Raw genomic sequence first — 23633 nt, 5'->3', positions numbered from 1 at the left:
CTGACATCATTCTCTGCACAATGTGATAATACAGCGACGCTGAGCTTCTCAGATGTAGAAGCTGACAATATCCTCCATAAAGAACCCACGTTTGATCAAGACTACACAGCCTCAGATGAGGATATCTTCAAAGAGATCTTCAAGCTCCGTAAGAGGGAACTCGACTTTCTATATCATAGTAGAACCTTGTCGGACTACTATAGAGCTAAGCAGATCCCCAGGGGCTTTAGAGTACATAACATGCCCACGATTGGCCGCCACAGTGTGGAATTTTGTAAAAATTGGATTTCGATCCTTAATAAGTGCTCCATGGACTTGATGCTCTTAGTGATCAAGGAGTCCACCAAAGAGCACGCCAGCACACAAGAGAAAATACAGAAATTTACGGATGAGCATGGTACTCATGAGGTGTTCACTGCAGCATCTGCTGCACAGATTAAACTACAGAAAGATCTTGATCTATACAAAACGGAATTATTGAAATTTAAAAAGAGCAAGTTGATCCGAGTACAGCAGGATTACGCGCAACACACTGTCTACAATTGGCTCAACACCAATCCGAAAGGTCCTGGACAAAAAGCTCCCTATCAAAGAAGCGCCCCTCATACAGGTTCACGCAGAGGGTACTACACCAGCACCTCAGCGAGTGAATCTGAGGAGAATCGCCACAATGTATCCATTCCTCGCACACAGCTGACCCCTTTAGGGGTTGCGACGCGCGCCATCACCTCCGGCCGCGGCAGAAGCAAACAAGGCGAGGTGGACAAACAAAAAGGCAAAAGGGGAGGCAGGCCCCCCAGGAGCAGGAGGACCTAACCTTCAATTTATCGACTACACCATTGTCCAGGGATGAAGTGAGTGTCTTAAACAAGGGCTTGTCGTTCATTCCAACACATGGAACCGACCACTTCCAGTGGAAGGTGGACATATATAAGTTAAACCGAGGCCTCAAGATTAAAGAACATTTTGACAAGTCCATGCCTCAACCACCTCAATCTTCAACATCCATCACCCTGAACAAATTGAAGAAAAAATCACGGTTTGATCCGGTGTCTACAAACCCATCCATTAAGACCTTCTCTAGGATGTTAGAGGGAGCAGGAAAAATCCCTAGCCCCCCAATCCGCCCCAACCTTTCACAAGCAGAATTTGCTGCACTCAAAGCTTTGTCTAAAAGAGAGGACATTACAATCCGGAATGCGGACAAAGGTGGAGCGGTGGTGGTACTGGACACCCAGGACTACATCAGTGAGTGTAACCGCCAGTTAAGTGATGCTAACACCTACTGCTTACTACAGACGGACCCCACGGTCAAGTTCCAAAAAGAACTTAGCCGTATTTTACAACAAGCGGTAGACGAGCAGATCATCACTGCCGAGACTCACCGTATGCTCTATACAGAACACCCTGTAACACCGGTATTTTATTGCATCCCAAAGATCCATAAGGACGCGCAGAGGCCCCCGGGACGCCCGATTATTTCGGCCAGGGGGTCTCTGTGCGAACCTGTGGCGATCTTTTTGGACTCTTTCTTGCAGCCCTGCATACAGAAGACCAGAACCCATTTAAAGGACTCTACCACGTTGTTACAAGTGTTCATGACCATGCCTCAGGTCCAGCAGGATGCTACCCTGGCCACGCTTGACGTGGCCAGTTTGTATACGTGTATACCTCATTCTGCGGGCCTGGAGGCAGTTAAACAACTTTTATTGGGTAATATTCTTTATTCTGGCCCTGATATTGATTTTTTTCTTAAGTTGTTAGAGTTTACTCTTAAACATAACTATTTTTTGTTCAACGGAAAGTTTTTTAAACAACTCAATGGCTGTGCGATGGGGTCCCCGGTTGCTCCATCTCTAGCAAATGTATATATGTGGCAAACCGAGAAGGACCTCTTTTTTCAAGATCCCATCATAGCTAGGGGTATAGCGATGTATTATCGCTATATTGACGATTTGTTCATCGTCTGGACTAACCCCATCCAAGATCTGGAAAAACTAGTGGAGATCCAGAATATGTCCGCTCACCCCATCAAGCTTACCCTGTCTCATTCCACCAAGGATATTTGTTTCTTAGACCTAAAAATTACCATCACAGAAGGACAAATATCCACTTGCCTCTTTTCCAAACCCACGGATAGAAACACATTGCTGAGGTACAACAGTTTCCATCCAGTGGCAACCACCAGAAGCCTACCGTATTCGCAATATTTGCGAGTGTGTAGGTCTAACAGCGACATGGGGGAGAGAGACAGGCAATTAACCATCATGACAGAAAAATTTAGGGCACGAGGCTACCCAGATCACATTCTGAGGGATGCCAGACAGAGGGCAGTGTCTAAACCCAGGGCAGAGTTATTACACCCGGTACAGGTCACAAAAAGCCCCACCAAAACCATGTTCCCGTTGGTCAATGCCTACAACCCTAACAGCCCAGCCACTGCTAAAAGAGCCAGACAACTCTGGCCAATGATCTCCAGTGACCCTGATTTAAGCTCATTACGTAAATCCAAGATCCTCCCGAGTTACACGAGAGGTAAAAGCATCAGGGATTACCTGGTAAAGGTCAATAGCACTGAACAAAAAATAGCCCCCAAGAAGAATTTCTTATCCCGTAAAAATGGATGCTTCAAATGTTTGGGGTGCACTACATGTAACTACATGGCAGTGGGAAATTATATCAGCCATCCCCACTCGGGCAGAAAATATACCATCAACTGGCCCTTAACATGTAGTTCTAAGTTCATCATCTATGTTATCATTTGTCCCTGCGGACTGTACTATGTAGGCAAAACGTAATGCACTTTTAAAATCAGGATGGCCCAACACCGCCTAGCGATTCATACAGCTCTGATTGCAGGTACAGGTGACCAACCCGTGGCCAGGCATTTTTGCCGAAGCCAAACATTCTATGGCCACCCTGAAGCACAAAATAATTGATCACATCCCCAAGTCAATTTGAGGGGGGGATAGGGCTAAAAAACTGCTGCAAGCCGAATCCAGGTGGATATTTTGCCTAGACACTCTACGACCCAGAGGGTTAAATGAGTCTCTAGGCCTCATCAATTTTCTGTAAACCTACCTGATGCACAGCATGTAATTTTACCCACGTTCCATTAATCATGTTGTGTCAGAGAACATAGCGGGGGTCTGGTCCCATTAAATATGTTGTTTTTCCCCCATAGTTAGAGGGGGGACCTACATAGATAAATATCCGACTGTTGCTGGGGATCCAGCCCTGGTTTTTATTCTACTTGGTTTTCATACGTAATGTCTTTATGTCTTGTACGTCTAACATAGCACTTTGTCTAGCTAATCATGCTATAGCAATGATCTGTTATTATGCACTATGCACTTTATTTCCTCTGATTCTTTTTTGCAGGGGATCGTCTGTTGTGTCATTTTTTAGCACTGTTTTCACCCCCGTTGTTATTGTTATTACAGGGTTGCCTAGGCAACGCCGCCGGGCGCGCCGACGTCAGCTGAACCGGAAGTGGAAGGCCAACGCCGGTCGCAGACGCGACGGGGCTGCGGGCGGCGACGCTATGGACCTGATGATCTGCACGTGTGGTAAGACACACTATATAAGTTGCACTTTCATGTTATGTATTTATCCTGATGACGGGGAGTGTGTTCCCCGAAACGTAGATGCACGCTGTAACTGAATACACTGCCTTCACCTACTAAAAAGTCTCCAAGTGCCACCTTATTTGTTCTTGGATGTATGTTAGGACCGCGGTCCTCAGGAGGGCACGGGAGCACGATACCCCCACGGGGGGCGGGCAGCGGGAGTGCCGGAGCCCACACGACATCTATATATATATATATATATATATATATATATATATATATATATATATACTTGCAGGGTGTGGAGCGGCATTCCTAGCAGAAAGAAAATTCAGGTACACGGAAGTTGCAAAGGCGACGTTTCAATGTCCTTTATTTGGACGTTTTCTTCAGGCTAATGAGAACAAACAATCCACTTATCTTTATACCCTGTGTGCTCAACTACGTCAGACGCCAGCCTGCACAGCAGCGCAGCGTCAATGACGTCATAAAAGTGCTACCATCACCATGGATACAGAAAATAACAATGTGCAAATACGTATATGTACAAAGTGAACAATACTTTTAGACAGGAGTGCGAGAAATCAAAATAGACATGGCGATTAAATAGCACTAAATGAGTAGATACTGTAACAAGTATACAAACTAGAGATACGTTACACAATGAAGGAGAACCAAACGGCAAAGCACTACACAAGGTAACATCATCATTTGTATCGTACAAAAATAGAATTAGAACAAGGTAATTTAAGAGCTATTACTATAGCTTATTTACAAAAGGTTAGGGGAGTTTAAGGGAGCTACAAAAGGCCACAGGGGGCTATTAGCCATACACATATAATAACAGTCTAATATGATCAGACATTTATGAAAAAGTAGCAATATGGTCCAAATAAATTAGATGTCTAAAACAATGACATACCAATGAGGACAAGGAGGAAAAACGACATTCAGATGGAACAGTATATCACTTGCGGGAAAGACAACTGATACCAGCCAATTCGTTTAAGCCACGCGGGGCAAGTGTATCCAGCCGGTGTATCCACCGTGTCTCGCACTTAAGCAGTTGAAGGCTACGATTACCTCCCCTCAAACTGAGGGGTATATGGTCAATCATACGGTACCTCAAAGAAGGTAGGGTATGTTGACGGGCCACAAAATGCTTAGGTACGGGCAATTCACACTTACCACCTGCAAGAGCCGCCCGGATAGTGGAGCGGTGGGTGGTAATGTGCTCCTTGAAGGTGCGTTCCGTTTTGCCTATGTATGATAGGCCACACGGGCATATTAATTGATAGACAACATATTTAGTTTGGCACGACAATGTATGTCTAATGGTGTACTTGGTACACCCTGCAAGTATTCTATCATTAGTGCAGGCACCCAGCCAAGATTACAAAGCCTAGGAGCCGTGGTTTGTGCCGGTCTACTGGACATATATATATATATATATATATATATATATTATTATTATTATTATTTATATACATTTGGTTTATCTATAATACTTTAACTGACCCGGCATATACTGGGTCACCTAAGTGTCCATCTCCGTGCTTTGCTCCGCCCCTCTGGACACCCCCTTCTGAAAATCCTGCGTTTGCCCCTGGAATGGGTGTAGATGGTTATAAAATAACTACCTTGACATATATAACCAGGTATTGGAATGAATATTACCTAAAATTAAACCAACCTTTACATGTTGAGAAGTGTAGAAAGATATGCTTCCAATGTGTTTGAGGGCTGTGTGTGGCTTGCAGGTAGTGACATAATGGTTTTCACTTAATAGCCTGCAGCATTGCTTATTACATAGGGTTAAGCTATAGCAATGCTATATTACCATGCTTTAACATATACTACACTATACAGATGGAACTGCGTTTATCAGTTTTTCCTATTTGAGCTCTGAGTAGCACTTGTGTACTCAATAGCACTTTGTGTACTAAGTTGCACAAACAGCTTTTCTTGTACTCTGCTGTAACAGTTACAGCTATAAGTGAAATCCCTATAAGTATAATGGGGAGATATAAAAGCTCCTTCCTAAGTTCCTGGATGTAAAAGCACTGTGTTTAGCCTCTCTATACAGTATTTCCTATTTGCAGTACTCAGTAGTAATTTATCCATAGGAGTAAGCTACAGTATAGTATATCTATAGCAGTGTGCCTTGACAGCAGTGCTGCTGACAATGTAACACATGCTGCACTATATAATGACAGAAGGACGGATTATCATTCCAACCAGCAGCTCATTGGCCGTATTAACTATGGGACTTAGACACTCGCACAACTTCCCCATTGCCGTCTTTTAGCCTAATGAGACGCTGGTTAATACCAGCTGGCCACTCCCACCTTTCACATCCCCCTCCTCCTTCCCCTGGGAATCCGCTCTATTCAAAGTGAACAAAGCCATTGTGAACACTGTAAATTACCTCCAAGTCCAATGATCAACCCGCAGCTCCAGTCCCCTACCTGCACTGCTGTCCAGGTTTAGGCGCAATTACAGTGAAACAGGGAGCTGAGCATCTGGCAGGGGGTGACATACTGTACTAGAGAGCAGGATCCCTCACTGTCACCTCCCCACATTCCAGCGTTGGCTCCCTGGCTGCAGAGGAATCCAGAAACCCCTGCAAGCTAGGCAAACAATTGGAGCGGTCCCTATGTACGGTTGCTTGGCGCTTCCCTTCCTGATGTCACATACATTTTTTTTTTTTTTATTGAATAAATTTTATTAATGAGATGCCATGGATACATAAAGGTATAGGTACTCTTTACCTATCACGGCGCCCACGATCTACATCGCGGGCGTCGCGGGTAAAGAAATCGTGGGGATCGCGGGCATCGCGGCCAGTACATTAATGGCCGCGACGCGATGCCCGCGATCCCCACGATTTCCCATAGGGTTCAATGTTAAATTTAGTGCTGCCCGCGATTTTACATTCAATGCTTCAATGGCCGCGATTTGGCCATAGGAATCAATGTTAAATGGGCCACAGAGCCCAAATAGGCACAATTAACACTTAAATGTCCCCCCAAATTTGTAACGCCACCCCACGATCCACGCCAACCCGAAGCGTGGCGAGCGCAGCGAGCCCGCAAGGGGGGGCCATATGCGTCCTCCGACCTTTTCATACCCCCACTATCCACGTCGGCGTGGAGTTGAGAATAGAATAGTGTGGCGAGCGCAGCGAGCCACCGAGCCCGAAGCGTGGCGAGCGGACGCGGATACCTTCACAGGTAAACGTGGCCCTACGCGGGCTTCACAGGTATCCGCGTCCCCTCGCGGGGCTCGCTGCGCTCGCCACGCTTCGGGCTCGGTGGCTCGCTGCGCTCGCCACACTATTCTATTCTCAACTCCACGCCGACGTGGATAGTGGGGGTATGAAAAGGTCGGAGGACGCGTACCGCCGCCCCTCGCGGGCTTGCTGCGCTCGCCACGCTTCGGGTTGGCGTGGATCGTGGGGTGGCGTTACAAATTTGGGGGGACATTTAAGTGTTAATTGTGCCTATTTGGGCTCTGTGGCCCATTTAACATTGATTCATATGGCCAAATCGCGGCCATTGAAGCATTGAATGTAAAATCGCGGGCAGCACTAAATTTAACATTGAACCCTATGGGAAATCGTGGGGATCGCGGGCATCACGTCGCGGCCGTTAATGTACTGGCCGCGATGCCCGCGATGCCCACGATGGGCGCCCAACTAAGTAAAGAGTACCAGAAATAGTTAGACAAATAGACATGGTAAAGAATATGGTCCAAATATGTACAAATTAATGCAAAAATTAGGAACGTGCGCAGAGGTTCCCAAAACCTGGACCAAATACAATACAATCAAGAAAATATAGAGGCATCTCTTTTGTTTTTGTATTCACATACATTATTAGTCTGAAAGCCAATAGTCTCCTCTTTCATATGGTTCCAAGCTCAAGTCTCTAGGACACATAGAGCCAGAGAGATCTGGGTGCAAAGTGCACACCATTTTTCCCCATAGACTAGAATGGACACGTTAATTCAGACCCACCATGGGTTCTGACACTTGCAGTTAGCCTTTTGAGGGTCTCAGAAACTTTTCATATCCTCTGGTAGATAAATGTCTCCCCTTCCATACGAACCCAGCTCTTTTCCTTTTAATTTATTAATAGGGTTAAGCTATAGCAATGCTATATTAGCATGCTTTTACACCAATGCTACAATAATGCAAAATAAATGACAGTAATCGAACACGGGTTTCAAGTGTGTAGAGCGGCGCAGTTATGCACTAGCCTACACCACTTGGTGATGTGTATGTAGAGAGTGCTCCCATTCAGAGGGCAGCCATAGCGCCATTCCAGAAACATGAGTTGCTACAGCCTCTTAGACACTCCCATCAGGGGCGTAACTATAGCACCGCAGCCCCTGCGGTCACGGGGGGCGCTGTGCATGTGGGGGCGCCAGGGGGCTGCGCTGCTATAGTAATGCCCCCGCCCCCCATCCCCCGCAGGCTTACCTGTCTGCGCGTCCCGGCTCCCCTCCTGGCTTCAATCAATTCTATGGAGATGGACCACGATAAAATGGCCGCCCCATAAAGCAGACAGTTCTCTGAAACTGTCTGCGGTATGGGGGTGGCCATTTTATCGTGGTCCGTCTGCATATAATTATTAATTGAAGCCAGGAGGGGAGCCGGGACGCGCAGACAGGTAAGCCTGCGGCGATGGGGGGGGGGGCACCGGCGGGAGTGCCTCCCCCCCGGGAGGCACCCCAAACCATTAACGCAGGGGGGGCGCCCCAAACCAAGCTACGCCACTGACTCCCATTATGGATCAATGTTGAAGGTACTGAATTCAGCCACACCCCATCCCCCGCCTCCCTTCCCCCTTTCCTGGGAGACTTTTCACAAAGAATGCAATGGAAGAGGCTGAATCAGTCGATCTGGCTGATGAAAAGTGCTATAAAAACACTGTATGCTTAATGCATAGTACTAAACATTACACAGCATGTTCTATGCATGCTCTACGGTTCTTGTGCATGGAGTCGCACTAAAAAGCTTTTATGAAAACAGTTTTTTTTGTGTGTGCATGCCTAGTTTTATTAAATATAACTTTCAGAAATGTTTCAGTCAAAAAAAAATAATACAAAAAAAACCTGACTGCAATCAAACACTGTTTTCCAGCATTTAGAGCGGCACAGTTATCCACTAGCCTACGCCACCTGGTGATAGCAGCCACTCCTCATGAGTCTATGTAAAGACAGAGCTGTAGTGCCAATTGCCAAGAATGAGAATGAGTTTTGTGTTCACAATATTCAGCATTGGCTACGTGAACTGCAGGCGGCAGTTATTATTTGTATAGCGGACCGGGACATTACACGGCCCATTTGCTTGTATTGTACTGTACAGTTGGAGCCACAGTGATGTTCACAGGGATGAGGCGCATGAGCGACTGATACGTACTGTAAGCGCTCCCCACTCTTGACGCATTGCAGGGTTCCATTGGTATATCAATCCGCTGCTAGATAGGTGTAGCATTAGCCACCCAGAGGTAGCGATATGTATTGCATGAATATTGTATAGCATGCTTCCATGCACCGGAGCACAGGAGAAAAGTGGATCGCTAATACCTTTGCCATGGCGAGCTGCCATATTGGTGGCATGTTCTTCAAATGTATTTTCGTCAGAGCAGTTCCGTCTCAGTCTCCTCATCTGGCCGCCCGGTATAGCTCGCAACCATTGATCATGGTGGCAACTATCTCTTAAAATGTAGGACTGACTATCAGTAGTCTTTTGAAAGGTTTTTGTTTTCAAGCCATTATCTAGAAATATCGTAATGTCCAAAAAGTCCACAGATGTTTTGTTGATGTTAAATGTTAATTCTATGTTGTAGTTATTTAAATTTAAATATGTACAGAATTTTTCTAATTCTTCCATTTCACCAAGGATATGGATATAAGTTAAGGGGAGAATCCTGAATATCCTATCCCCAATTCGGAGGCGGAGAAGAGGAGTGCCACCTCCAGGTTCTCAATTATAGATTTCAGCATGAGCATTCTTTTTATCAACAAGAAATACTAATGGGAAAATTGACTAAGATGTGAAATGGAGTTCAATTTCACATGGGATGTTGCTATGGGCAACCAATCAGAATCTACATTTATTTATTCAGCACCTTCTAGAAGATAATAGATAGTATGTGATTAGTTCCCCTGCAGGATCTCACCAGTAGACTCATTACTTGTATATGAGAGATGACATAACACAAGTTATGTATTTTCATCTATTTTGTGCTACCCCACCATCATTTTCTCTCTGACTGTGCTGCCTTTAAAATGAATGATCTAGAAGTCATGCCTTGCACTAGATGACCCCTATTTGGGAACATGATAAATCCTTGCTTAGAGATGTACAAACTTTTACTTAAGTTCTGATTCAAAGGTTTGGACCCAGTTCCTATGAGGTTGTGCTGCAAGCAGCTGAAGTTTCTGACTCACTCCATAAAGAGTCTGTATTCAATCAAAGCATAAAAGCTCTCTATTTCCTGCTTGCGAACATCAGTGTCTACATTATAGTCTATTTCTGTTCAACAGCCTTTTGGCCAAATGTCTACTCCTACAAAACAATGCTAATCTCCTCCCTGCTACTGACTTCATATCCACCAGCAGCTTCAGTTTCTGTTCTAAATGAATAATTTCTGACCATCAAAGGGGAATATAAATAACAAGCTTTGCAATTCCTTTTCAGTTGTAAACTCCTCTATTGCCATGTAGCATTCTTATACTTATATTTCAGGCCAGGGGCGGATTGGGATGGAAAACCAGAGAGTGTGAGGGATCGCAGAGAGAGAGAGTGAGGGATCGCAGAGAGAGAGTGAGGGATCGCAGAGAGAGAGTGAGGGATCACAGAGAGAGAGTGTGAGGGATCGCAGAGAGAGAGAGAGAGAGAGGGATCACAGAGAGAGAGAGAGAGGGATCGCGGAGAGAGAGTGAGCGATCACAGCGAGAGAAAGAGGGATCGCAGAGAGAGAAAGAGGGATCGCAAAGAGAGACAGAGGTATCACAGAGAGAGACAGAGGGATCACAGAGAGAGAGAGGGATCGCAGAGAGAGAGAGAGAGAGAGGGATCGCAGAGAGAGAGTGTGAGGGATCGCAGAGAGAGAGAGTGAGGGATCGCAGAGAGAGAGTGTGAGGGATCGCAGAGAGAGAGACAGAGGTATCACAGAGAGAGACAGAGGGATCACAGAGAGAGAGAGAGGGATCGCAGAGAGAGAGAGTGAGGGATCACAGAGAGAGAGAGTGAGGGATCGCAGAGAGAGGTGTGAGCGATCACAGCGAGAGAAAGAGGGATCGCAGAGAGAGAAAGAGGGATCGCAAAGAGAGACAGAGGTATCACAGAGAGAGACAGAGGGATCACAGAGAGAGAGAGGGATCGCAGAGAGAGAGAGAGAGGGATCGCAGAGAGAGAGAGAGGGATCACAGAGAGAGAGGGATCGCAGAGAGAGAGATAGTGGGATCGCAGAGAGAGAGAGAGAGGGATCATAGAGAGAGAGAGAGGGATCGCAGAGAGAGAGAGAGAGAGGGATTGCATAGAGAGAGAGGGATCACAAAGAGAGAGAGAGGGATCGCAGAGAGAGAGAGAGAGAGAGAGAGGGAGGGATCGCAGAGAGAGAGAGGGATCGTAGAGGGAGAGAGAGGGACCGCAGAGAGAGAGAGAGAAATAGAGGGACCGCAGAGAGATAGGGAGATCACAGAGAGATAGGGAGAGAGAGATCACAGAGAGAGATAGAGATGGGGATCGCAGAGAGAGATAGAGAGGGGGATCACAGAGAGAGATAGAGAGGGGGATCGCAGAGTGAGATAGAGAGGGGGATTGCAGAGAGAGATAGGGAGAGGGATAGCAGAGAGAGATAGAGCGAGGGATCGCAGAAAGAGATAGAGGGATCGCAGAGAGAGATAGAGAGGGATCGCAGAGAGAGAGAGGGATCGCACAGAGAGAGGGATCGCAGAGAGAGAGAGAGAGTTTCTGGTAATTAACAGAATGTGTTTTGACATATTCAGATAACAACACACTGATTTATGAACTCACCAGAGAAGAATTGTATGGAAATGGCAACAAATATCTACCTTGTTTAGAACTTTATGACTGTAGCCTAGGGAGGCCAATCCCAGGTCACTTTTTCAATCCCAGGATTCGGAACTGGAAAAACTGTCAATACCAGAATTCTCCCAGATTGGCCTTCTGATGCCGCTCCACCCTGGAAACTGCTTAGAAGCTGTCCTTTAGCGGGATCAAAAAGTCTAAGATCACTTTTTTTTCCACAAGTGACCAAAAGCTACAATATGTTCAGTTAGATTTTGGAACATATTTAACTGGCTTTGGAGAAAGTCCTGGTGGGATTTGATAAAGCCTTATATTGGGCAAAATATCTTACTTTTGTCTAAAGGACCCTGATATTTATGTCCCCAAAGCTGATGAGGCAGCGAAGTCCAACAGCTATATCTACAACCTGCACTGTGAGTCACTGGCCTGTGTATAGCCTGCAGTGTACATTACCACTAAACCATGGGAACTAACAAACGGGAGGAAGACACATCGCCCTACTGTATATACATACTACAAGCGGTAAAACACCTATATTGCATAAAGGATCATTCGGCAACGAGAGGATGAAGTAAACTCCTATCCCCCTCCAATTTGCTTGATAACCGACAGCATATTGATTGTAAATACGGAAACAGCACTGTAATGGTGATACAACCAGGAGAGGTAACTGTTGTGACTAACCAAGTTTTTTTTCAGAAATTGATTTTGCCTAGTAGTGCAGTTCTACACGTTTGAAATTCACATTGAAAAAATGTGAAACCCAGTCTAGTATATTACAGTGATATGAATCGATGTATTGGATTTTTATTGACATTTAATTAAATATTTTTGGTATATATTTTTTCATTTTCTTGATCCACCTCTAAATAAATATATTTTTTTTATATATATCATGATTTATAGATAAGCTGTTGTAGGATGTTATTTAAATAAAGACATATTGTGTTATACATGGTTTCATGTGATTTATACATATTAGCCCTTCTTCCACTAACAATAGGGCAGCAACCTATAGAATAACATACTGTCGTCCTGGTGGGATTGTAGCAGTCAATGAGACACCAGTGTAGCCGAAGGCCAGTGAGCCAGGATGCCAGTGTGGTCTACTGTAGGTCTGGAAATCAGTGTCCAGAATGGCTGAAGGCAGGGTGAACCATAAAGCTATGTGAGCATGTGCCTGCTTCTTGCAGATCTGGTGCAGGCAGTTCGGAGACTTTGTGTTACAGACTAGTTGCTAGGTTTGATAGGGGTCAAGAAGTGAGCTAGTGCCTTGAGTGAGGGCTAGACTGGGTGAGGGCTACTACTGTGTATGTTTTTCATTGCTGTATAATGACAGAAAAGTTCCATTTCATTTATTTGTTCAACCTAAAATGTTGTGTGCTGACCCTGATTTGCCCACATAAACACTGCACCAGTGGCGTAACTATAAATGTTGCTCCCCCCTGCCAAAAAGTTTGTGGCGCCCCCCCTCCAGGCTCCTCTCCAGCATGTTTCCCCAGCGTGTGATGTGATGACGTCACACGCATAACGGAAAAGCTGAAGCAGCAGAAAGGAAGAGAGACCAGCATCCACTGCTGCTTCCCTTGGCTCCGACGCATTCCTGGCTACCCTGCCACGCCCATCCACCCGCCCATCCTGTACACAGTAGCCAATAACCGGCTCTGTGTGCAGTCAATTGAATCAGTGGGGGAATTTGACATCTCTGCCATGGCCCCACCTGCGCTGCGGCTGACTAGCCTCCGGTGCTCAGCAAGTGGGCAGCGGCAGGCAGCAGCATATCAGTGCGTCGAGCGGGTGCCGGCGCCCACACAGACCCTGCTCCTGCTTGCTCCCCCCAAGCGGCTGTCTTAAAGTAGTTACGCCACTGCACTGCACCCAGATAAATACAATGTATGTGCCAGCACTGGCTGAAAAATTTACAAGACGGTTGTTTAAAAACTGATGGTTTTAATATCTATACATATTAAACATACACAGGATAAAGAATAAAAAAATATATAAAATATTGCTGTGTGCAAATAATTTCCAATAGCAAAGGTGCCTGATTGCAATATACAGATAATTAAACACTATGTCCCACTGGACATTAATAAATGATATGTTATTATTATTCCCTTGCTCCTGAGGAAGCCGGAGTATATCCGGGAAAACGCGTTGAGCCACTGATTTGCCCCCAACTGGCATTACCTTCCACATAGTTGCTACTGAGGAAAGAAACTAACACCTCTACTCTCACTGGAAATTGCATTTGGGACAACTGCATAGGTTCCTAATTCTCCAGTTTATTGCAAATAGTCTGAATTGGACTCCAGCCAAGCCTGGGAATTTGAAAGCTTCTTATGAGGATACAAGGGACATGTGAGGATAACGCAAGATTTCACATCATATTCCCTCCAAGTATCATCTTCAGCCACCAAAAACCTCAGCAACATTCATTCATTTGTGGATTGGTAGTGGTACAGTAACATATCATTCATTCATTTCCAGTTGGACATAGTGTTTAATTATCTGCATATTGCAATCAGGCACCTTTGCTATTGAAAATTATTTGCACACAGCAATATTTTATATATTTTTTTTTCTTTATCATGTGTATGTTTAATATGTATTGATATTAAAACCATCAGTTTTTAAACAACCGTCTTGTAAATTTTTCAGCCAGCACTGGCACATACAGTACATTGGTTTTTTTTGTTTGTTTCCAAGCTAATATTGGGGAGTGACTACCCTGTGCCAGCTTGCTGCTGATTGCACAACACACATACTTTCCATTCTGCGCCTAGATAAATAAACAATCTTTTCACAATATATATCACTTTAATGTTTTAAATAATCTGATTTTGTTATTTTCTTAACATTCATATGTCACCTCCATGTACTGCTTTCAGTCCCTAACCCCAGCTGATTGTTTACATCAATACCCCTTTTTTTCTCAACAGCAAATAATGTATATAGTTAATTTAAAACTGTATATACACAAATAGTAAGCATGCTAGCAGCAAATGGCCATTGTCTAATATACTAGAACTTGCCTAGATGTTCATTCAACCTGCACTACACCACCTTTGTTATAGTCACCTTATAGCCCACGCATGTCCAAACTTTGGCCCTCTAGCTGTTGTGAAACTACACATCCCAGCATGCCTTGCCTCAGTTTTAGCATTTCCTACTAGCAAAACTGTGGCAAAGCATGATGGTACTTGTAGTTTCACAACAGCTGGAGGGCCATAGTTTGGACATTCTTGTTCTAACCAATCAAACCTCTATCCCCCCATATTATAAACAAACACTGGCATATTTTTAATTATTAATACTATGCGCTTACTTATTGTTGTAATAGCCACATACCATACCACTGTTGAAATACTTATTTGCTTCACTATACTGTATGCATACTGGTCAAGTTGCCTTTTTTATCTCAGTTTTTATTTTTTAACAGCAGCTACAAATATACTAGAAGATAGTTGTAAAATACATAATAATAATAATAATAATAATAATAATAATAAGCCCCAGATCTCTCTGCCTTCCTTCCAAAGTATACCTGAATTAAACTGTTTTGTCTCAAACATAGCTAAATAGGAGGATGAAGAACCAAGTAAATATAAAAGGAGTTAGAAGATATATCCTATGCTATAGCGAATGAAAATATAGAAATGCTAGCTGCAATATGCCAAAAGGCACGAGATGTGTAGTGTAGTGATTGCTTTCATTTAAAATCTTATTCACACTTCATATGCAGCAAAACACCACTCAATATGTACCAGAGATGCCTGGCTGCTACTTTAACCCCATAGGAACTCGTTTACATACTGTATGTACAAAGTCACACAACTGAACACAAACACAGCATCATATCAATTTGTACACAGAGGCATACAGATCTACTAGAGTGAGAAAAAAGACTCTCAAATCAAGTTGCACGGAACCTGGTATGCCAAGAGGGACTTTTTGGCGTGACTGTGACAATAGTGCATGAGGACTGTAACTGTCGGACAATACTGCATATATATAGTAAATGGAACCGAGCAGTGGTGGAGGGATCCAAACGGATCACACATTGCAACCGGAACTCCTTCTCACAGGAAAGGAGCAGGGAGCATGAACAACCAACATAAGATGGTGATGGTTCCCACAGCGAAGCTTAGACTTTTTATTTCAGAGCTTTATGAATTTAGGTCACCATTCTAGTGTAAAAAGACAGCAGGTCAGAACAAGACTGAAAGGTAAGTAGGAAATATCTGAAATATCTCTGCAATACCTTTAGAATGAATTGCCAACACTTACTGTAGTTTATACTAAGTGGTTTAAAATGTTAATTTTCTCATGATTATTTTCTTAAATAAAGTGTTGATGATTACTTAAACTTTGCCAAATTCATTTATGGACGGAAACATAAACAAAGCTAATACATTAAGTAAGTTGTTCTCAAACGTAAATAGGTATTTGCGGTCCATGTTATATCCAAAACCAGAGCTGTCGGCCGTCAATCATAAAATATGTGGATAAACAGAATCACAACCCTGTCCATCATCATATAACTGACCCTAATGATGACATACTGTATAAGAACAATTTACTTCATTTAAAAAGGTTAGCAGAATGTATCAATAAGAAATCTTTGAACTATAGGTGCCATGAAGATAAATACTGATACTCTAGTGTGCCATGATTCCCAAAAGATTGGGAACTACTGCCGTAAGGTGCGGCAGTTGCGTGTGACCCACTTTTGGAAGATAAGCATAAAATGAAATGATGGCATAAGAGGTGCAGTAAAAATAACACCTTAGCTGTAGAAAGGTGGATACTAAATTCTTAGAAAGGCTGGATGATATGTTATACTACTGGATTGTGCTTTCTTGTCAGAAAGTTATATCTTGCAGCTTTCCAAGGTGTCATCATTAGGTTGTTGGAGCGCTTCAGTAAAGTCCATGAACTATTTAATTATACTCATCGGAGATCTGCCTACAGGAAGCTCAGTACAGGAAAATCTAGGAGGTTGGCAGAAAAGCAACAGTTCTATAAGAGGTTTTGAGGGTTTGAATCCCAGCCTGGGCTCGTCATTTTACATTTCACGGAGAATAGAAATTCTGTAAGGGATCTATATGTAACTTGGTTTCTAGACTGCATTCTATTTACATTTAATTCTACTTTGACTTTTAAAAGATAAGTGAAATTTTTTAGCCAATTCTAAGTTTCTACAAATTTAGCCCGTTTTAGCCAGTAAATCAGTATGAAAATAAAAAAATAAAAAAAAATGTGAAAAAAGTAAATTCTGTAGACATGGTTAAAAATAACATACAATTCAACACCTGAATATTAACATTTAGTTTGCATATACTTTATTGCCTATTTTTCTGCAATAAGGTCAATAAGTACAAATTTGTGAATGTATTTGCATTACAACATTATATCATAATTCTGTCAGCAATTTATACTGTTGGAGGGTTCCTCTGTCTTAACCAATTATAAAGGTTCATCATGATATTAATGGCAAGAACTAATGAAGCAGGTACTGTATACAGTATTTCTTTTTAAATTGGATTATATTTAGAATTGCAATATATAGCCTTGTTATGAAAACATAAATAAAAAAATACAAGGTCATTTGGCTACAATTTGATTGAAAAAGTAATTATCGTACCGCATCCTTCTATTGCTTAACTCAATTGGGGTTCTTTACTTCATATCATGGTAAATGTGTTTTGGAAATCCCAGTCTGAAAGCTTAGTTGATTAATTTAATTTATTAGTTTATATTCTTCTCATTCTGACAATTATCTCTGAATTTCCAATTTTTATGCAGATTAGATGTAAATCAAAGCATAAACCATTTACAATATTATAATTTTATTCTCATGACAGAAAGCACTTTTTCAGTCATGTAACTGCTCATCCTCAAGTAATATAAAATTACTATGATTGAATTAGAATAATAAAATAGATGACTAGGTATTCCGGTTTCCTTCCACAATTTAAAAATATACTGGTATACTGTATGTCAATTGGTAAAAATTAATCCTAGTGTGTAAATGTGTGCACTTACATATGTTTATGACATACTCGATTGGCCAAGTGGTTGTTATCTGCTGTCAAATTCTATGTTTCTATGTAAATTCGGCTTTGGGGCACCTTCTACCTTGGGCTGACTGGCATATTTTACCCCATGGGCAAATACAAAGTATTGGCCTATGAGCACGCAGTTATAGCTTTAGAACAAAGAGGCTAATTTATCAATGGACAAAAATCCATTTTACCAACAGGTATCCCATTAACTACCATACAGTATCCACATTTTGACATAAAATACAGACAGCAATCCCAGTGACATAGGACCAATAACATTTCAGTGACTGCCATATAGTACATACAGCATAGTTGTTACCACCTTAAAATACAGATAGTGTCTCACTGACTGCCATGCAACATACTTTACTAGAGACCAACATACAGTACACACAACATCCCAGTGAATGCCATACAACACAGAAAACATCCCAGTGACTGATGCGAACCCCAACTCACTGAAAAATGTGGCTTGATGCTCCTATAAAAGGTTTCTTTGAGACCACACAGTATAGGTCAAACTGAAGTTTTGATGATAAAATCCACTCCAATATACAGAATAAAAACATAAATATATCTATAGATATAAAACACAAAATTCCCAGATTTGAGCTAATTACACAATTCTACAGTTGGTCGCTTATAACACTTAGCCTCCTACTAGTGAGGCTACTATCATCCAATATCACCACAATAGTGTTATATAGCGCCCAGTATTTTTTTGTCTTTCCTTAACTTAAAACATCCATAGACACAATTTCACAAATATATAAAACATTTATTAAAATTACACTTTTTAAAACAAAAAGTTTTCAAAACAGTTCCTTGTCAGAGGATTTTCTTTAGATAATGGATGTGAATAATATCCCAACGCGTTTCGTCTCACTAAGAGACTTCATCAGGGGTACTTTACATACATCTTTATTGATCTGTATGGGAATTTCTCCTTAATTCAAGAGGTAAGTGATTCTCTATGTTGATATTATTTGTGGTACAGAATGAGGGAATTTTTCATTTGATGTGATCTTACTTTTATATATAGTTTTTTAGTGTGTTCTTTATTCACTCTTCTTTCAAGGAATAGCTGTATACATATCAATTTATTTAGGACTCTGAAATTGATTGGGTATTAGTACAATCGATAAAGTCCCATATATGTAAATCCAACTTCGAATCAGAACTGCAATTCCAACTTTATTCTCCAATAAGTAAACAATTGTGCAATCCTTTGGTATTAGATCCAGTTTTCCAAAGCAGCAAATAATCCCTGGTTTCCACCAGCAGTAGTGTGCTCGTCTGTGTCCAGTGTGCATGCATTAACGTTTTGTAATACACTTCGTCAGAGGGCACCCTCTGATGAAGTGTATTAAGAAACATGTTAGAGCGGGGCTTGGTGATGGCGAGCTCCCTTCCTGCTGGGATCCCCCTGCTGCATCTGTTCCTGTCAGACCCTTTGGTGCACCGTGTCCCTCATGGAGTGTGCGGTGAGGTCCCGGTTTGTTCTGCAGTGCCCCGGATGGTGGTAGGAGGCTTGCCTGGCTTGTTATTATTACATCATGTGGTAACCAGCCCACTGCTGTTTTTAAAACGGTACGAGTACTGACTGTCTGTACCGGAGATATTTTATATTTCTATTAATCATATTAGTTTTACACTATGGAGTGCTCCTCTTGTGTTTCCATTTAAACATATATATGACCAGATGTGGGGTCCCCTTTCTGCGCTCAAATACTTAAGAGCAGCACCTCTGAAGGATCCTCTGTTAGGCAGGATCCAAGAAATAGAAATTAAAAAGAATGTGGTATCAGAGGGTGCTAGAGTAACACATCAATTTAGATAAATAAATGCTATTTAATACAACCACAATTAAAATTTGACATAAAAGTCACCCTATAGTGGGTGTAGCAATTACAGGTAATCACAAAAAAATGTACAACTCTGGTGGATTGATACAGACAATCACAAATAGATCGACAACACGTGGGTTGATCAGTTCAGAATGGAAAGTGCTATATATATATATATATATATATATAGAGGGTGGTATGATACAAATAGAGGCACTCCAGCGGTCTTGGTGAATACAATCCACGTTTACTGTGATACAAACGTTTCGGGGATATAAATTCCCCTTCTTCAGTGTACTGTTATTGTACACTGAAGAAGGGGAATTTATATCCCCGAAACGTTTGTATCACAGTAAACGTGGATTGTATTCACCAAGACCGCTGGAGTGCCTCTATTTGTATCATACCACCCTCTATCAATTGTGCCTGGAAGGCACCCGCGGCAGCTGTCTTCAAGTCTCTTGTGGAGTGCCGGGCTGATACACTCTCTATATATATATATATATATATATATATATATAGGGCTATTTTTCAGTAGGCTCCAGCAGGAGCTGAGGCCCTTATTCTAGTTCACTCTTTCTGACAAAATATTTCTTAGATGGACGAAACCATGTGCACTGCAGGTGAGGCAGGTGTAAAACCCCACCCAAATCTAATTCTCTCTGCACAAGTAACACCTGCCTCACCTGCAGTGCACATGGTTTTGTCCATCTAAGAAATATTTTGTCAGAAAGAGTGAACTAGAATAAGGGCCTCAGTTCCTGCTGGAGCCTACTGAAAAATAGCTCTGTATATATATATATATATATATATATATATATATATATATATATATATAGAGAGCGCTTTCAACCACCGAATATAGATTCTAACAATAGTTAGTCAAAATACAAAACAGTACAAATCTTTATAAAACCAGTGTGCTTTTTATTGATTGATTTTTTTCAGAGTCACATCTGGAAAAGATGTCCTTTTCGGAAATGCAAGTAACCCGACGCGTTTCGTCTTGAAAAAGACTTCATCAGGGGTTTAGTACTGCAGATTGTGAAAAATAATAATAGTGGTGGTACATTACATACTGATAATTCATATACAAAAATCAACACATTTAATACATACACATTTTATGGAATTAATATTTGTTTAAAAAATCTTTTTTTAAAAACAAGTGGACTTGTGGGTCCTTAAACATAAATGTAACTTAAGAGAACGAGCACAAAGAGACTAAAAAAAAAAAAAAAAAAAAAAAAAAAATTGCATAATTATGTAAGGAGAGCACTAGATGGAAAATGTGATGGAGGATCAATAGAAAGGTATGGAACATACCATGATGATATAACAACGCTTATACCCGCGTGTATTTCTTCAGATATGCGTATACAGTATATACCTCCCTCGAAGGGGCTGACTTCAGAATCTGTAGAAGAACCAAGTATTGTAAAGACTTTTATGCATTACATGTTTCATGAAGTAAGTTGGAAAATATCGGACGTACCCGAAGTGACAACAGATCTTTTTGGCATAAAAGAATATATTTATAAATGCATAGAGAAGGTTATAAAAGAACCTACCTAAAAAAGGTTATTTCAAATAAACATACTAACGTATGTTTTCTTTAGTGGTCTAATGGCTGTAATAGCTTTAACATCAAACAGATGATTACCTAATAATTGTGGGAGAATCAAGTCGTTAGTAATATTTAAACCTATCTTAGGCTAGATGCAATTAAAGTTATAATTGGAATTATAACTTTAATTGCATCTAGCCTAAGATAGGTTTAAATATTACTAACGACTTGATTCTCCCACAATTATTAGGTAATCATCTGTTTGATGTTAAAGCTATTACAGCCATTAGACCACTAAAGAAAACATACGTTAGTATGTTTATTTGAAATAACCTTTTTTAGGTAGGTTCTTTTATAACCTTCTCTATGCATTTATAGATTACAAAATATATTCTTTTATGCCAAAAAGATCTGTTGTCCCCCAGATACCTGAATTTTACCCTTGTGAGGGAGGTCATCACAACCTTTGTAACATTGAAGCAAAACCAGCTGGTATTAACGCTGCTAAATCACTTCGGGTACGTCCGATATTTTCCAACTTACTTCATGAAACATGTAATGCATAAAAGTCTTTACAATACTTGGTTCTTCTACAGATTCTGAAGTCAGCCCCTTCGAGGGAGGTATATACTGTATACGCATATCTGAAGAAATACACGCGGGTATAAGCGTTGTTATATCATCATGGTATGTTCCATACCTTTCTATTGATCCTCCATCACATTTTCCATCTAGTGCTCTCCTTACATAATTATGCAATTTTTTTTTTTTTTTAGTCTCTTTGTGCTCGTTCTCTTAAGTTACATTTATGTTTAAGGACCCACAAGTCCACTTGTTTTTAAAAAAAGATTTTTTAAACAAATATTAATTCCATAAAATGTGTATGTATTAAATGTGTTGATTTTTGTATATGAATTATCAGTATGTAATGTACCACCACTATTATTATTTTTCACAATCTGCAGTACTAAACCCCTGATGAAGTCTTTTTCAAGACGAAACGCGTCGGGTTACTTGCATTTCCGAAAAGGACATCTTTTCCAGATGTGACTCTGAAAAAAATCAATCAATAAAAAGCACACTGGTTTTATAAAGATTTGTACTGTTTTGTATTTTGACTAACTATTGTTAGAATCTATATTCGGTGGTTGAAAGCGCTCTCTATATCTCCATTCCTCCTATTTTCTAACACCACCTCCCACTAACAGGGGGGGTCATAGAGTAGCGGCTTGCAATATTCTAAGGGCGCACGTGGGGTCATCCTTTTGTTGTGATATATATATATATATATATATATATATATATTGAGAGGGTTTCTCTATAGCTCCTAAACCATGGAGTAGACAGATGTTGTACAAAGTCTACAAACTGGAGTAAGTTCCGGAAAGTCACCCCAGGCAGCACAATGGGCCAAAGTCCTTGGTTGGAGCCAAGGGGAATTCCACTTTTTCTGTCCTCCAACGCATTTCGATCCACCATTGGATCTTTTTCAAGGTGTGCAGAGTGATGAACATGTATGGGTTTATATACCATATAGACAGGAAGTCTCCTTACTTCCTGTTTCCTGTCAGTAGATTAATATAATTACAGTAATGCTTAAAAGATGGATTACACCATAGATCTTTAAATATATATAAAAAATAAAGGTAGCCCCATGTCTCAAATAGTAATAGAGACATCTAGGCGGTAGAGCGGTGTGCATTCCACCATCCGAATTTCCACATGTCATCTGCCGGAAATGATGAATTCGGCATAATGTGCCATATAGTCATGGGACCCGGAAGTGCATATATGTTTGACCAGACGTGCACTTCCAGGTACCCATTGTGATGTACAAGTCTGTCGGCCATATAATTGCGGAACCAGGAAGTCCGTCTGCTTTCCATAGTACTCGTACTTCCTGGTATTGTGCTCTACATACAGAATGTTTAATAATGTGGTACCCTTCAGACTCCGTTGCTACACAGTACCGAAGGATCCTAGATGATTTTAAATATTAATATACGGGGCGATCCATGTACAAAAGAAAAAAATACAATAAATGTTATTATAAAGTTATAAATGTAATAAATTTAATACATTCATTGTATTTTTCTTTCTTCTACAGTACGAGCAGGCCAGACTCGATAATAGGGCGGGCTAACAAAATGGCTTCTGAGCATGAGCCAGGGTTTCGTTGAAGCCCAAATCTATTCAGCGAGCAAATGCATAGGTTTTACATGTCTAAGAGGATTGCTGAAGGTGCGTCTCATTACGCTAGATAAAACACACGGGCTGCTGACATAGGCACAGACGCTGCAATGATGCTGTGCAATGGGGAGCTGATCACCTGTAAAAAGCTGAATGATTTCTTCTCCTTGCGACCGCATGCAAGGAGATGTGTTCATGTACACATCCTGTCGCATGCTAGCAAGTGGATGCGGGGGGCATTCGGCAGGGTGGTGGCCGGCGCTGACCTGTTTGCTATGCTGCAAGTATACACAGCCTAGTGAACAGGTCTGAATCAGGCACGACCTA

Source organism: Crinia signifera, chromosome 5, assembly GCF_055691185.1.
Source record: "Crinia signifera chromosome 5, ASM5569118v1, whole genome shotgun sequence".
Taxonomy (NCBI): domain Eukaryota; kingdom Metazoa; phylum Chordata; class Amphibia; order Anura; family Myobatrachidae; genus Crinia; species Crinia signifera.
The sequence above is the reverse complement of the archived record's forward strand: the minus strand, read 5'-3'. Positions refer to the sequence as shown.